The sequence below is a fragment of the Solenopsis invicta genome, chromosome 5, assembly GCF_016802725.1.
Source record: "Solenopsis invicta isolate M01_SB chromosome 5, UNIL_Sinv_3.0, whole genome shotgun sequence".
NCBI lineage: Eukaryota > Metazoa > Arthropoda > Insecta > Hymenoptera > Formicidae > Solenopsis > Solenopsis invicta.
In genome coordinates, this window is record NC_052668.1 from 7,656,201 (window position 1) to 7,672,023 (window position 15,823).

General features: G+C 32.7%; 1 protein-coding gene across 1 annotated transcript in view; it reads right to left on the minus strand.

The window, feature by feature from the left end:
- Window positions 1-15,823, minus strand: part of LOC105205952 (mediator of RNA polymerase II transcription subunit 17) — a 143,047-nt gene that overhangs the window by 116,882 nt on the left and 10,342 nt on the right. The gene's annotated exons all lie outside the window — the stretch shown is intronic.

Consider the following 15,823-nt stretch of genomic DNA (forward strand, 5'->3'; position numbering starts at 1 on the left):
ACCAAGAGCCAGTCACCTTTCCATTTTGTTACGTCAGTCGTTACAAAGCTTTGTCACTATCAAACCATTTTCTCATGTAAATATTAAGTTCGCTTAAATAAATATCTAGTACTTTGTTCTATTTAACTCCGAGGGCGATTATTTCACCGAACCTGACAATCCGGCGAGTTTATCCGTAACTGCATCCTCGCTTTCCCGACACCGCTCGAAAACCACCAGTGTTACAAATTACATATTACTCGTAAATTCATTATATTTGATAGTTGCCTTAACTTCTACGCCATCAGTGAATCGCCGTAGATAGAACTTCAATGAAAACTTCGATCTGGTATCGAGCAGCGGAAGCAATTCAATGACCACGAGGATGTCAAAGCGGCCGTAAACAACTATTTAATCATATATAATTAGTAAATTTATTAGTATATTTTTATGTAGTTCTATGAATATCCAAGAATTACAACCGGCGGAGTATTACGTGATAATTCGTAGCTACGCGTAGTTCAGCATTGACATTCGTGAATTGACATTGACTATTTTTAAAAATCCTTCAATAAATTCAACCGTAGTAATAGTTTATGATTTTGCCTAGTTACGCGTAGTTTGTCGTTAACATTCGTAATCTATCGTAGATATTTCCATTACATTCTACAAATATCTAAGAATTTCAACCGGCGTAGTACTACATGATGATTCGTAGTTACGCATAATTCAGCGTTAAAATTCAGACTTTTTCCAAGAATTATTACTTCCATATTTTATGAGTATCTAAAAAAAAAAAACTAAAAATTTCTAAAATCTTGTTCCAATCTCTGTAGTTTTTCTGTAATTTTTCATAGAAATTCTTAGCTTTTTGTAGTTATTTTCTTAGTTTTTCATAAAATTTTTTCCGTTAGGGTTTCGATTAAAAAATATACCTAGAGAGGTATAAACAAATTTATGATAGTTTAACTTCTTTTTTTCATTTTTCAACTTTTGATATTTGTCAATATTCATATAGCAAAATAATTATATTTTTTTAAAAATCGTAATAAGAATTTTTTTCTTGTAGCCCAAAATATTTCCTTTAAAACCTTTTTTGAAGATTTAAAATCGGTTAATTAGAAAAAAATTAACTAATTCTTTTAATTAAAAAAATCATTTTTGTATTTTTTTCGGCATTTTTTTCCTTTAAACAAAAAAAAATGCTTTTCGGCTTTTTAACTAACTTCCAGTAAAAATAATTGAATTCCATTTATGCTATTCCATTCTTTATTAAAAGTCGAAAAGATTAACCTGTTAAACTTTGTAACGCACATCTAAGGTACATTATGCTATGATAAAGTGGGTACATTTAAATCTCAGTAGCACTTTAAAGGTACAAAAATAGATAGGAACATTCTAGGGTTAATATTAACTTTTACGACATCACTGATTCCTAAAAACATTAATAATACTGTTATAATAATATTGTTATTAATTCTGTAACGACCTGGCTTTTCCGCGCACGGGGCGGCGTGAGTTCGGCAGGCGAGGACGAGGATGAGGTCGCCAAGAGAACTAGACTTGGATGGTGGATAAATAAGCGTATATACGGTATTACACAAGATCGTGGCGTTCTGGACGCGGCGCGCGGACGGACGAATGACGATGACGCTCGGACGGACGTAACAAGAGCTTAGAATTACGCGCGGACGAACAAACGGAAAATCAGAACGTGCGGACGGAAAAACGGTCCATATAACGTGGGAGTCGGAACGGTCGGATTTAAACGCGGTATCTACAAGCGGTGTTTATTTACAGACGCGGGATTCCGAGCCGAGATTCTCGGAATTCGGAATCCCTATTGACGCGCTGGTGCCGTGGCCTTGCCGAAGGCCGTGGCCACGGCCGGAGACATTGCGCGCGCGGTACAGCTGTACTTATACTCGATCGCGACGCGCTGCGGTTAATACCGCAATGTTCGGCGGCGGTGGTAATCAACTCACGCCAAGATCTCTTGGTGGAGGCGCGGAACTCCACACCCCGAGTCGTGAGTCGATACCGAGACAGGACGGCGGATCGGGAAAGTGCCGACTACCAGAATGGTAGAGCCCAAGATAGACTTGAGCCCGTGAACCGGCGGTCTGGCAAGCGGATGGCTCGTGTCAAGATCGCTTGACTGAAGCTAAGTCACTTAACTCCGTTGAGCGTTCAGGATATACTTCGTTCTCGGACGGGAGGCGGACGGAAAAGAAGCCTCGACTACAGGAGCGGCAACGCTTATATAGTCGAGTCTCGAGGGCAGGGACGGTGCGGGGGTACGGAACGGGACGGTATCGGAGAGGAATCCCTGCCGCTCGAGATCGGTCCAGCGGCCGCCACTCCGGTCAAGCGCGTGCGCGCGGAGATCTCTCGACGCGCGTATACGCGCGCTACGCCGGTTTTACAATTCTTATTGGCGCTGTGCGCCGGTTAGTCGCTGTCCGGCGGTTGTTCGGCCGGACAGCCTGGAACGGTGGACGGTCCGAAGGAGGTGCGGAAAGGCGGTTTGTTACAATTCTAATACTGTTTTTACTGTCATCAGTTTTAATACTCATAGAGAAACAATGATTTTTGCTTTGTTGACATAAAAATTATAAAAAATATTTTATTGTTATTTTTGTATTTTTTATACTTATAAAAAGTAAAATTGTGTAATTACGATAAATTAAGGAAATAGATTAAATTGTCTACATTTCTTAAACAATTTAGGTTTATATTAAAATATTGATATACCTATTGAAATTATATAATTTCCTTTTTCAGGATTTAAAAATTCAAAAAGAATATACTTAAAAAAGAAAAATAATAATTAAATGATTTTCATAAACAGTAGTAAGTTGAATTCGACTGATTTGTGGACAAATTAAACTGAAGAAGACCGATTGGGTTGTCGTTTGGCTCTGTGTGTAGAGTGTTGGACTCATTAGTATCAGGTCATAAGTTCGATCCTAGACATCCCGTATATACAAATTTTTAATTCGTATCTTTAAGTGTAAGGGATTGAGTCCCACCTGCTTCCTAAATATAAATCTACTTGACTTCAATACCTGTCTGAACTTACTAGCTATAAGGTTCCAAGCTTGACACTTTTGAAATCATGGTACTGCGATTCAGTATAAGTAAGAAATCCATCGATTGAAAGAAAGAAAACCGATTCAGTCAAAACAGATTTTGAGAATACTTTTATTTAAAAAATTCAGACTTGACAATTTGCCGAGTTTTCAGTGTAATTAAAATTATACAGCGTAGTAGAATAAAAACGCCTATAGGATAGACTCCTAATATGAGATAGCAAAATTTCCGTGAAACTAATAAGCGCATATAATTGATTTTATCATAAGCGTATTACTCTAGGAGTAAATCCTATTTAGTAGAAAATTTATTATTAAATCATGTGTGCAGTCATTAAGAAAAAAGGTTTATGAAATTGGATACTGTCAAGTTTTTCAGAGGTGAGTCTTTAAACCTTGTTTATTATATAATAAATAAATATTTGGTAATAAATTCTACATGCAGTAATAGTGTAGGTCGGATTGATAGAAAAGTATGGGAAATAATGATTTGCTTAATTGTAAAGATTAGATTTGATGATTGTGAAACCACAAGGCGTGAAGCTTGTAATATGAGATACTCAAGATATTTCTAATATGAGATATAACCTACACTCGCGCCGCGAGTAGCGCGGTTATAGCTTGTATCTCATATTAAGAATACTTTGGCATACGCGCGAAAATGGAAGATAATAATCGTGATTTAAAAGTATCTATTTAATACTTATATCATAGTTTCATTGTTTTTTTGTTGCTTTAATGTACACATGCGCTATAACTGATTTATCGCATTGTTTTGTAAATTTATTGCATATTTTATAAGCTCAGAGTTCTGTATTCTTTCAATGTAAGAATGTCAGACTACGGCTCCTATTAGCACGAGCGCATGCCGCACACAAGCGTATGTACTGTGTGTTCGTATATGTTCATCTTCTGCTACTAGTCAACGTTGCGAGTACACTTGAGCACACACGTACACGGCACGCACGCTTGTGAGCGGCATGCGACCGTGTTACCAGAAACCATAATCTGATATTCTTGATATATTAATAAGTTTTCAATTCTAAATAATCATATTTTTAGATAGAAGCAAATAAAAGACAATCATGGTCTCTTAATCAATTAAAGGCTGCAGTTAAGGCAGTACAAAACAAAGAGATGGGATATTTAAAAGCATTTAAACAATTCAATGTCTCAAAGCGTACAATTGAACGGTATGTTAAGAATGATAGTTCTCTACTTATTAAGACTCCTCTGGGAAAAAAACTAGCTCTACCTTTATCTTGAAAAGAAGAACTCGTGAAATATTGTATTATTTTGGATAAAAAGTATTTCAGATTACGGTTCCAAGACATTCGTTACCCGAGTTTTGAATTAACATTAAGGAACAAGCTTAGCCATCCTTTTAGCAAGACAAAAAAGATAGCTAGTAAAAAAATGGTTAAAAAGTTTTCTCCGTAGACACCCTATGTTGTCAATAAGAACGCCTCAATCTGTATCATCGGCACAAGTTAAGGGCTTCACAAAAGAAAACGTAGATAAGTTTTTTGACATCTATGAATCTCAATTACTTAAAATAAAATATTCTCCAAATCGCCTGTACAATATCAACGAGACAGGGATCACTGTAGTGCAACACAAGCATTCAAAAGTTATAAATATAAAAGAAAAGAAGCAAATATATGCTTTTACATCCTTAGAGCAAAGTAAACTTATAACTGTGGTCACTTATGTAAATGCTAGTGGGCATTATATACCACCGTTAATAATTTTTCCTCGGAAAAACCAATCACCTGCATTAATGAATGGCACTCCTGGATCTATAGAAGAATATCATCCATCTGGATGGATACAGAGAGATCGTTTTACGATGTGGTTACATCGGGAGGGTTCCGATAGCGCACATCCCGATAGCCCACCAACCAATCATCTTGACTTATCTAACCCAACCTACGGAAAATCTTTAGGTATCTGCCATTGTGAGTGGTTTGTGTGCTATCGGGATGTGCGCTATCGGGACCTGCCGGGTTACATCGTATTTTATTCAGCACACAAAATCCACCGAAGATGATCCGATTGTTTTGGTTTTGGATGGACATTACACCCATACAAAAAATATTGAAGTCATCAATATAGCACGTGAAAATCATGTATTTATTGTATGCTTGCCACCCGGCGGGTACCGATAGCGCACATCTCGATAGCACACAAGCCACTCACAATGGCAGATGCCTAGAAATTTTCCGTAGGTTGGGTTAGATAAGTCAAGATGATTGGTTGGTGGGCTATCGGGATGTGCGCTATCGGTACCCTCCCCTTACCACCACATTCAACGCATAAAATGCAGCTATTAGAGTGTGGGATTTATGTTCCCACTGAAAATTTATTATGTGCAAACTATTATCATAGTTACAACACAACCCTGGACAAGTGGTTACAAATCGTCAAGTATAAATGCTCTTTGGCGAAGCTCACCAAAAAGCTGCTACTATAAAAAACTCCATCAACACTTTTAAAAAAACTGGTCTATTTCCTTGTAATCGCTACGTCTTTAGTGAGGAACATTTCAGAATTTATGACGGTTCTGAAAATCCTTCTCCAGTCATAGACTGCCCTAGTGCTATCAACAATGATAAAATTTTATCTATAGAAGCAAATAAAGAAAACCAAAATATCTCTGGCAATCTTAACTCTATTCCAGATTGTTCTCAAAACATTCAAGGACCAAGTCAAGATACAGGAGTTATAATGTCATCATTTCAAATAAAACCTGTTCCAACAATCACACAAAAGCAAAATAAATCTACACATGCACAATCTGCCCATTTAGTTACATCTTTTCCCCATAAAAAACAGGTAGAAGATTCTTAAAAAAAAAATAGAGCTAAAAATTACTGCAAAAAATAAAGGTCGAGGTAAAAACAAAACTAAAAAGATTTTTAAAAAACTCGAATCCTTAAGCAAAAATGATAATGATATAATTTCACATCAATCTAGTGAATCATCTTCTAAAAATAATGATGCATAATGTCCGTATTGTTCAGGACTATTTTCAGAAGATTTACATGGAGAGAAGTAGAAAATTTGTCAAGTTTGTCTTAAATGAGCTCTTGAAAATGTGGTGAAGTAAAATCTGCGAAGTTTTTCTACGCCATTTGTTATCACATTTAGCTGTTTTATTATTTATAGTTGATGGCCAGTTTCTTCTTATGATTGAAAAGTTTTCAAATTTTATTTAATTTCCAAAAATTAAAAAGTTTAAGTTTTACTTAATTTTTGAAAATTGAAAAGTTTAACAGCAAATCCACGCCTTGACAGAAAAGCAGTAGCCAATCAGAATTCAATGTTGGTAATTAAAGTACAGAAAAAAAGAAAAATATTAATTTATGAATTTAATTTATAAAAATTGAGAAATTTAAGTTTTGTTTAATTTCTGTTTTACTTTATAATAAGTATATAAGTTTGATACACTAATTGTGATTGCTTCTTAGTCTTAGAATTATTATGTTTTAATCCACCTAAAACCACCAAACATTATAATTACTAAGTATAATTAATATTAAAATGTATTATGTCTCTACTTTTATATAATAAAAGTGTTTATACAGGATGATTCAGAATAACCCGTTGTCTTAAATTAAATATTTATTCAGGAAAAAAATGATAATTAAATTACATTAGTGATTCTTGTATTAAAGAAATATTTAATTACATTTAATAAATTATGTCGTTGCAAGTATTCAAACAAATATTTATTAAAATTCAATAACTTTTTTTCTCAGTGTAGAATCTCTTGATATAAAAAATAATTTTAATAAAATAAATAAAAAAATATTTTGCAATAAATTTTATTATTAAAAACAATATTAATCACTACTTTACTTTTAAATTACCGCGTTCTAACTTCTATTCGACCAATCACGCATTCATATTCAATCATAACGAAACCCATAAAATCAGTCGGCTCTTTCCTGTTGTCGAGTAAGCATCTGTTGTCTGTTCGTCGCGCGTAAACACGAGTTTTATTGAGCTACATATTTTCGCACGCCGAATGACTAATAATTATTTGCAGTAATCGTTACCCGAAGTGATCGTTAATTAGTTACTCAAGTTTTATCGATCAAGTAAATAAATTGTGTATTATGATACTAAAGTGATAATTTACGAGAGGATCAAGGAAACTTTGGTCTGTTTCATCGTAAAGACAACTAATTGATCGCTGTACAGAATAATACGTAGGTAAATGCATGTCGAAACTTGTTCATGCAAGCATGCGTGCACGCGCGCGCTCGCTTTTTCTCTCTTTCTCTCCCCCCCCCTTTTTCTCTCTCTGTGACAAAAAAATACTACTGTTTCTAAAAACTTGAGATATAAATACTTTTGTAGATTTCGTGCAATTCTTTGTTCGATTATGATTTACACCATTTATTTAGATTATAGTTAGACATTTAGCAGCGCCAATTTTTGTAGTTTAAAAATTTTTTATTTTAATAAAACATTCTCATTTCTGTTTAATTCTTTGAGATTAAATGTTACATATTTCATTGAAACTTTTTTAAATTAAGTACATCCACTTAGGTTAGAACAGAAAAATGTTTCAATAAAAATACACAGACAGTATCACTTGAATTTTATTTAAAAAGGAATTAAAGATACCGCTACTTGGGTTTTACTTAAAAAATAAATATACTATCACTTGCATTTTATTCGTTAAAAGTAGTACAACAGTTATTTCAAACAGCAATATATTCTCTTTATAATTGGCGCAATTTAAAGATTTCATACATTTTTTGGAAAAAATACATTTAGATTGAATTAAAAAATAGTACCACTTGAGTTTTTAAAAAAAATTATAGGTAAGGTGTGCGCGCACACACATAAATTGGCACCTTTTTTTACCTTTTTTTGAAAAGGTAATTTTGTACTAATATCACGCATTTTTGTAGTGTTAAGCAATATATTTATTTTTTGTGATGTCATGATTTCAACTTACAAGTAAGATTATAGTGTGTGTGTGTGTGTGTGTGTGTGTGTGTCGTGTGCGTGCGTGCGTGTGTGTGTGTATGTGCATGCGTGAGTGTGCGTGTGCGTGTGCGCGTGCGTGCGTGCGTGCGTGCGTGCGTGCGTGCGTGCGTGCGTGCGTGCGTGCGTGCGTGCGTGCGTGCGTGCGTGCGTGCGGGCGTGCGGGCGTGCGTGCGTGCGTGTGCGCGTGCGCGTGCGCAGAATCGTAAGCATGGGTTCTCAGTAAGAGAAATCGAAGAAATTGAATTTCGTTGATTACAGCGCCATCTATCATGAATCGAGAAAAATGTTTCAGACAAATTGTATGTTTTTTTTAGCCAAAGATTCCGAATATGCAATAAAAAATAGGGGTTCTCATTTAAGATTTCAAACTTGCCCCCCCTCACCGCCCAGAGACAGGGGTGGGAGGGCTGATTTTAACGTCATTGTACGTCCCCCTCGAAATGACGAAATTTTGATTCTAAACATTTTTTTGTAGTGTGCTTATTTTTCAAGTTATTTGGCTGCCTAAGTTAAAATGGGTCACCTTGTATATATACACCAAGCAAATCAAAAACTGCTTACGTGAATGTAATTAACTTCAACTCCCATCCACAATAAATAATATGTCTCTTGTATAGACAAGATTATATATTATGCACTTTTTTTCAGCCGAATTCGTTTGTCTCGTACAAAAACGTGTTGAATAAGTGTATTATTAATAAATATATGCAGTTAAAAATATATATTTAGCATTAACTAGAGTCAATAGTATATTATACTCCTACGAATGCTACGTATAAAATTTTTCAAGTGTCATAAGATATGATTGACAAAGTGCATATGAATATAATAATGAAACATAGCTAATTAGATTGCATGAGTCTTATTAACTTTATTTTTATCTTTCTATCTTTCTCCACTGCATATTTTTTCCAGCAAAAATGTGGTTTGCTTTTTCTCAGGTCTACCTCTAAGTCATACTTTTTTAACTCTAGCATAATGTAAATGTATATTTTGAATGAATTGACGTTTGAAACAAGTGTCAAATGATTGAATAAAGATATAAAAATATGTGTAATTTTACAAGTTGAGTCTTAGAGGTCTCAACGCTGCGTATTCTCTCTGGTTTTAGAAATTTGTAACTAGATTAATTAATAAGTTTGGTAAGTATATTTTGAATCCTGTTTATTAAAGTTAACAAAGTTAAGTGTAACTTTTACAATACATATTGAGTTCACTAAACTAGTTAAAATATGCTCGCTGTGTTACAAAATAAATGTTAATTGTAAATAAATAATATATGTTAATCTCGCTGTTACCTGATATTTAATAATATATCTGAGCGTCTTATAAGATATTTTTTCTTATAAAAGATAATTCATTTTGTAACACAGCGAGCATATTTAATATCATGTATTATTTTAACTAGTTTTCAGTAAACTCTATATACATTGTAAAAGTTACACTTACTTTATTAACTTTTTTAATAAACAGGATTCAAAATGTACTTATCTTACTTATTAATTAATCCAATTACAAATTTCTGAAACCAGAAAGTACACGCAGCGTTGAGGCCTCTGAGACTCAACTTGTAAAATTACACGTACACCAGGCATTGGAATCATTTTTATATCTTTATTCAATTACTTGATACTTGTTTCAAACGTCAATTCATTAAAAATATACATTTACATTAACGCTAGAATTAAAAAATCATGACTTAGAGGCAGACCTGAGAAAGCAAACTACATTTATGCTGAGAAAGGTAAATATGCATTGGAGAAAGATAGAAAGATAAAAATAGATTTAATAAGGTGCATCCGATCTAATTAACCTCGTTTGATTACCATATTCATGTGCACTTTGTAAATCATATCTTCTTATGACACTCGAAAAATTTTATACGTAGCACTCGTAGGAGTATAATATAATAATATTGACTCTAGTTAATGCAAAATATATATTTTTAACTGTACATATTCATTAATAATAGGCTTATTCAACGCATTTTTGCACCACGCGAAAGAATTCGGCAGAAAAATGTGTCGTTTGCCCCGCAAACCGAGATATTATTGACGATTCAGGTTACAAGTTAGGAAACATGTCATACGCACAATCATACCGGTCACGTAATGCACGCACGTCACATGGTGCATCACGTGACCGCATAGATGCTGATAGTGTAGTAGCGAGCGCCACACTGTGTCGAAAATGTGAAAGGGAGAATTCCTGAGGGCGACGACCAAGGAAACGTATGTTACAGAAAAATGTAGAGATTAGAATTTGCATCGCGATATCTCCGCTCGTACGGCACGGAGAGAAAAAATAAAAACACTTTTATATATGCAATTTTTCCCAAGCTATCGAATGAGACGACTTTGATCGGTTCAGCCGTTGCTGAGATCTGATAATCTCGTTATGCTTGAACTCGCTGACTCGGGTAAAAGAGGCGTCGGTCTTTCTCGCTTTTTTTTTTGAATTGGCACGAGACGCGACCGCGCCTCTTGATCACTCTGTATACAAAGTTTTTCTTGTTTCTTTGGTTTCCTATTATGAGACCATCCCATATAAAGAAATGTCTCATATTAGGAACCCTTTTTTGACATAGCAAAATTGGCACTTTTGATAAAAAAAATTCATATAAAACAAAGTATAGCTATTATCGATTACTGACTTTTGGTGATGGAACGTAAATATATTTCCTATAATTTTGACATAAAAATAGAAGTTAATGTTATAAATTTAAAAACTTACAAGCATTTAAAAAAAAGGTATCTCATAATAGGCAACTTTACCCTAAAGCATCAGAATGATTAAGTTATCACGCAAGTTGTCCATACGATAAAAATTTCGAGTGTTAATAATAATGATAAGAGTATTGCGGTGTATGCATAAAATTATTTTAAATATTTTCAAAATAATATAGAGTGCAATAACTGTGCAAATGACTGTCTTCTTGTCAACTTGTATTTAAATCTTTCAATGTCCAGTTAATACAAACTGCGCATCGATTATTTTTTTGGTCTTAAAACATAATTGTAAACTGGACTGCGTAATATTAGAAATTAAATAAGCCTTCTTCACTTATCAATTTTGACAATTTTTTTAAAGACAAATTTGAAAAAAAAAACACTAGATTTAATAATTTTGTAGATAGAATATGTTTAAGTAATTAATATTTAAATTTTCATTACAATAAAAAATAAAATATTTTGCTTGTAACATACAACTTGTTAATAATAATTTTTCAATACAATATTCAATATTAATACTTGAATAGATGCTGAATACATAATCAGCTCGTAAAGACACTTCAACATAAGGAAATTAAAACTTTATAAGCTTATCGTATATTTTATGTCTTAATTAAATATTTTACAATAAAATAATTAAAATCTTATAAGGAAAATAAAACAGAAGTACTTGTATAAATAATATCTACATATTTTTAATATTCTTTGTTGGACATAAGTAGAAATTAATCAAAATGTTCTCCATTTCATTGTATATACGATTGTGCATGTGTTAATGTAATAAATTACGATCAAATGTTTTAATTTGTGATATTACATAATCCAGTTTAGAATTATGTTTCAAGGCTAATAAATAATCGCAATTTGTGGGGTAAAAATTAAAAAATTTAATAAAAGTAGTCTCAAAATCCGTTTTGACCAAACCGGCCTTCTTCATTTAATTTATATTGACCACAAATCAGTCAAATACAACTTACTATTATTTATTTATTATTTTTCTTTTCCAAGTATATTCTTTTATAAATTTTCAGGTGCAGAACAAAAGTAAAATTGTAATAGATATATCAAGATTTTAATTAAACAATTGTTTAATTGTTTACAGAAAAATATAGACAACTTAATCTTATTTCTTTGATTTATTGTAAATACTAGAGGTGTGCGGGTACCGAGAGTTCGGGTTCGGGTCGGGTCGGGAAATTTTTCGAGATCGGGTCGTGACTCAAAAGTTTGTAAAGTTCGGATACCCGAAACTTACGGGTAGCCAAAATCAAGTCGGAATCCGAAGTCGGGTCAGGACCCAAAATCGAGTCGGGTCCCGAAATCGGGTCGGGACCCAAAATCGAAACGGAATCCCAAAATTTTGTAAATTTTGAGTATTCGGATCTAAAGTCGAGTCACGTCAGCATAGCTAGCCCCCCCACTTTAAAGAAATTTAATAAAAAAATTATATAATAATGCGCTATTTATGCGCTTTCTAAATCCACAAGTTAAAAATTTTGCGCTCATTCCATTTAGCCAAAAAAAATATTTTTTGTGGGGGGCTCAGTAGGCTGCCAGTAAGCCCCTCCACAGGGTTAATAACAACAATTCCAAAAAATGAAATATACAGAATTTATGCGCTATTCATGCGCTCTCATTTCAGAGTATTTTGGATTTTTGTGCTGCCACCCCTAAGATACTTCTCCCTTGACGTCAGAGACAAAATCTTCATAAAATGCCTTTAAAATGAAAGGGATCGTTAAAACAATTATGTACGATTAATCTACGATTTATGCGCTTCCATATCCACGCGGTTTCAATTTTTGCGCTGCAACCCTTAAGAGACTTCTCCCCTGACGTCAGAGACAAAATCTTCATGAAATGCCTTTAAAATGAAAGAGATAGTTGAAACAATTATGTACGATTAATCTACGATTTATGCGCTTCCACATCCACGCGGTTTCAGTTTTTGCGCTGCAACCCTTAAAGGACTTCTCCCCTGACGTCAGAGACAAAACCTTCATGAAATGCCTTTAAAATGAAAGGAATAATTGAAACAATTATGTACGATTAATCTACGATTTATGCGCTTCCACATCCACGCGGTTTCAATTTTTACACTGCCACTCCTGAAGTACTTCTCCCTTGAGACGTCAGAGACAAAATCGCCATAAAATGTCTCTAAGATGAAAAAGATCGTTAGGACAATTATGTTAGAGTACAGTTAAAAATTCAATATTTAACACACTGATTGCTGTAAAATGTTCTGCAACATTCTTCTCAATATTCCTGGTATTTCTCGGTTGTTTGAAAACCATAATGTTTCTTAGTTTATATTTTTTTTTTCGTAAATGTGCATTGTAATTTAATATAAACAATGCTTTTCAAAATTAACTTTTAATTTAACTTACGGTGATCTAATCTTAACGTAATTTTTAACTAATTTTAACTAATTTTTAATTTTTAGTTCATGTAACTTTAAACGTAGCTAAATTAATTTCATAGACCATTAATTTTACTATTATTTTAACTTCATTTAGTTGAAAAATTATATTAATTTAAATCTGGTCATTACTGGTAAACCTAGTAATACTACTTGCTACCGTTGTAAAATGTTTGCTTTGGAATAACGAAATTAAAAATATCTGAACAATATTATAAAAGACAGGTTTAAATTATCAACATTTTTTTTCATGTTATGTTAATTAGTTTTAAACTAATATTGCTTCCATGTCATATAATGGGAATATATTGTCGCTTAATAAATAATAGAGCGTTACTGACATTAGAAAAGAATTGCGAAAATAAATTTTTCATCATCAACTAACTATGTTTTCAATCTGTGTTTATTTAATATTAATTCAAGCCCGGTTTTACCAATGTTATTTTGGCTTTAAGTGAGACTTAAATATATACATGTCTTTATCTTCCTTTTTTTAAATAAATACAGACACATATTTAAGTTTTGCTTAAAATCAAAATTACGTTGGTGCAATTGGGTCTCAGTGTTTCAAGCATCATCCTTGTTATACATATATATATGTATATAGCGTTTTTTCTTGTTATTTATTAAGTATTAAATAAGGAGAAATGATGCTTACAACCGCTGTGAGCGCTGAAACAAACGCTGCATCAGACTGCTGAAAATCAAACGATTATCTAAAAGCGAAACGAACATCGCGATGTTCTTTTATCTGTCGACGACGTCCAATTTGTCGAATGACTTTAGTATAGAAAGACAGACTCAGTGTGAAGCTCACAGTATGTCAGTAAGTTTGTTACATGTTGTGTAATATCGCAGTATTAGAAAAATCTCCATTTTATTGTGTTGAATTTAATATAAGTATCTTTCTCGTTTGTCGAAACATCTCTATTCTTTCACCTTTGATATTAATCTCATCTGCAGCAAGTAACTGAAGTACCTGCACTGCAAAAAGAATTTGGTAAGAATAGTCAAGTTTAAATGATAGTTATTAAGCGTTGGTGAAATCATTTCAATTAAATATTGAATTAATACAATCAAAACATTAATCTCTCGATTTACGCGATATTTTATTTATTAAGCGGGATTTTTTTACTTGATTAATTAGCCCTCATTTACATCTTTCATTTTTTTACATGATCACAAATATATTTTTCTTTGATATTTATTGGAACTATTCTATATTTATAAGCCAGAAGTTTTTATTTGATTGTACTTATTATATCGGTTGACTGCCTTAGAATAAAATAACAATACAATAAATAAATTTTAGAAGAAGGCTTTTTTACTATCATTGTGTTGTTACACTATCGGTCCAATAACATATTTGTAATTTGAATCACGCGCTTCAAATGCGTTGTCACTCATATACGAATATTGCGAGAAGTGTCACTGTGCCCCAGTGGTCGAGGTGATAAGACACCGGGACCGGAGATTCCGGAGGTGCCAGGTTTGAACCCTGGGTAAGGTGTTATTTTTCGCAATAAATTTCTTACAGTTTTTTCAGGGGGGAATGAGTATATAGATACAAATCAGCATCAATTATTATATTTAATTAATTAATTAAATATAAATAGTGATATTACTAATTCTTATTCGACATGCTGTGTTCCGACCGAAAATTAATTCGGCGTACATTCTAGTTGAATTCGGAGAAGTATATAAAATCACACAAATAAATATAAGCACTAAGACCTAGCTGCGACCGAAAAAGGCTTTCTTACTATCATTGTGTTGTTACACTATCTGTCCAATAACATATTTGTAATTTAAATAAATTTTAATTTGTTTTTTTTAACTTTCATTATTGTTTCTGTGTAAATATGTGAAAAAACTATGATTACAATTTACATGGGGTTTTTTTACTTATTTTATTTTGCATTAGAAGCCTCCATTTATATAATTCTCAGCTTCGTTAAAAACATAGAACGAAAGGACCAGTGCACTTAGTAATATTTAGTAAATGTTTTGTTACTATTATGTGTTTGGTTAATGTAATTACTAAATATTAATTACTATTAAATATACGGTTATATTAACTAAACATTTAATTGAAATTATTTCACCAAACTTGATTGTAATTACATTATTAATATCAAATTCTTTTTTCAGTGTACAACAAAACAAATCGATCTTGTATTCTGCATTATGTCTACAAAACGTGGTAGACCTCGTCTATACGACGAAAAGTTAATAACATCTACCATTTTGCAATAAAAGGATAGTTTGGTGGATACAAATAACAAAATTATTTCCAAAAACAGCAAGATTTGGACAGATATATCACATCAGTTGAATAATATTATCTCAGAAAATGGTTTATATACAATGACAGTAAAAAATCGTTTCGAATTGAAGAATCAAATACTAAACGCTGATATTAAACAAATATCTGATTTAAATGTATCAAGCAACTTAAGTTGTTCAAATATTAGTGCCACTTCTTCAATAAATAAAAGCGATGATGATAATGATAATTCTATTAAAATATCTTTTGATAGGAGAGATTTAGAAAATTTAATCGTAATAAAGCAATATGCACGGTCAGAAAAATC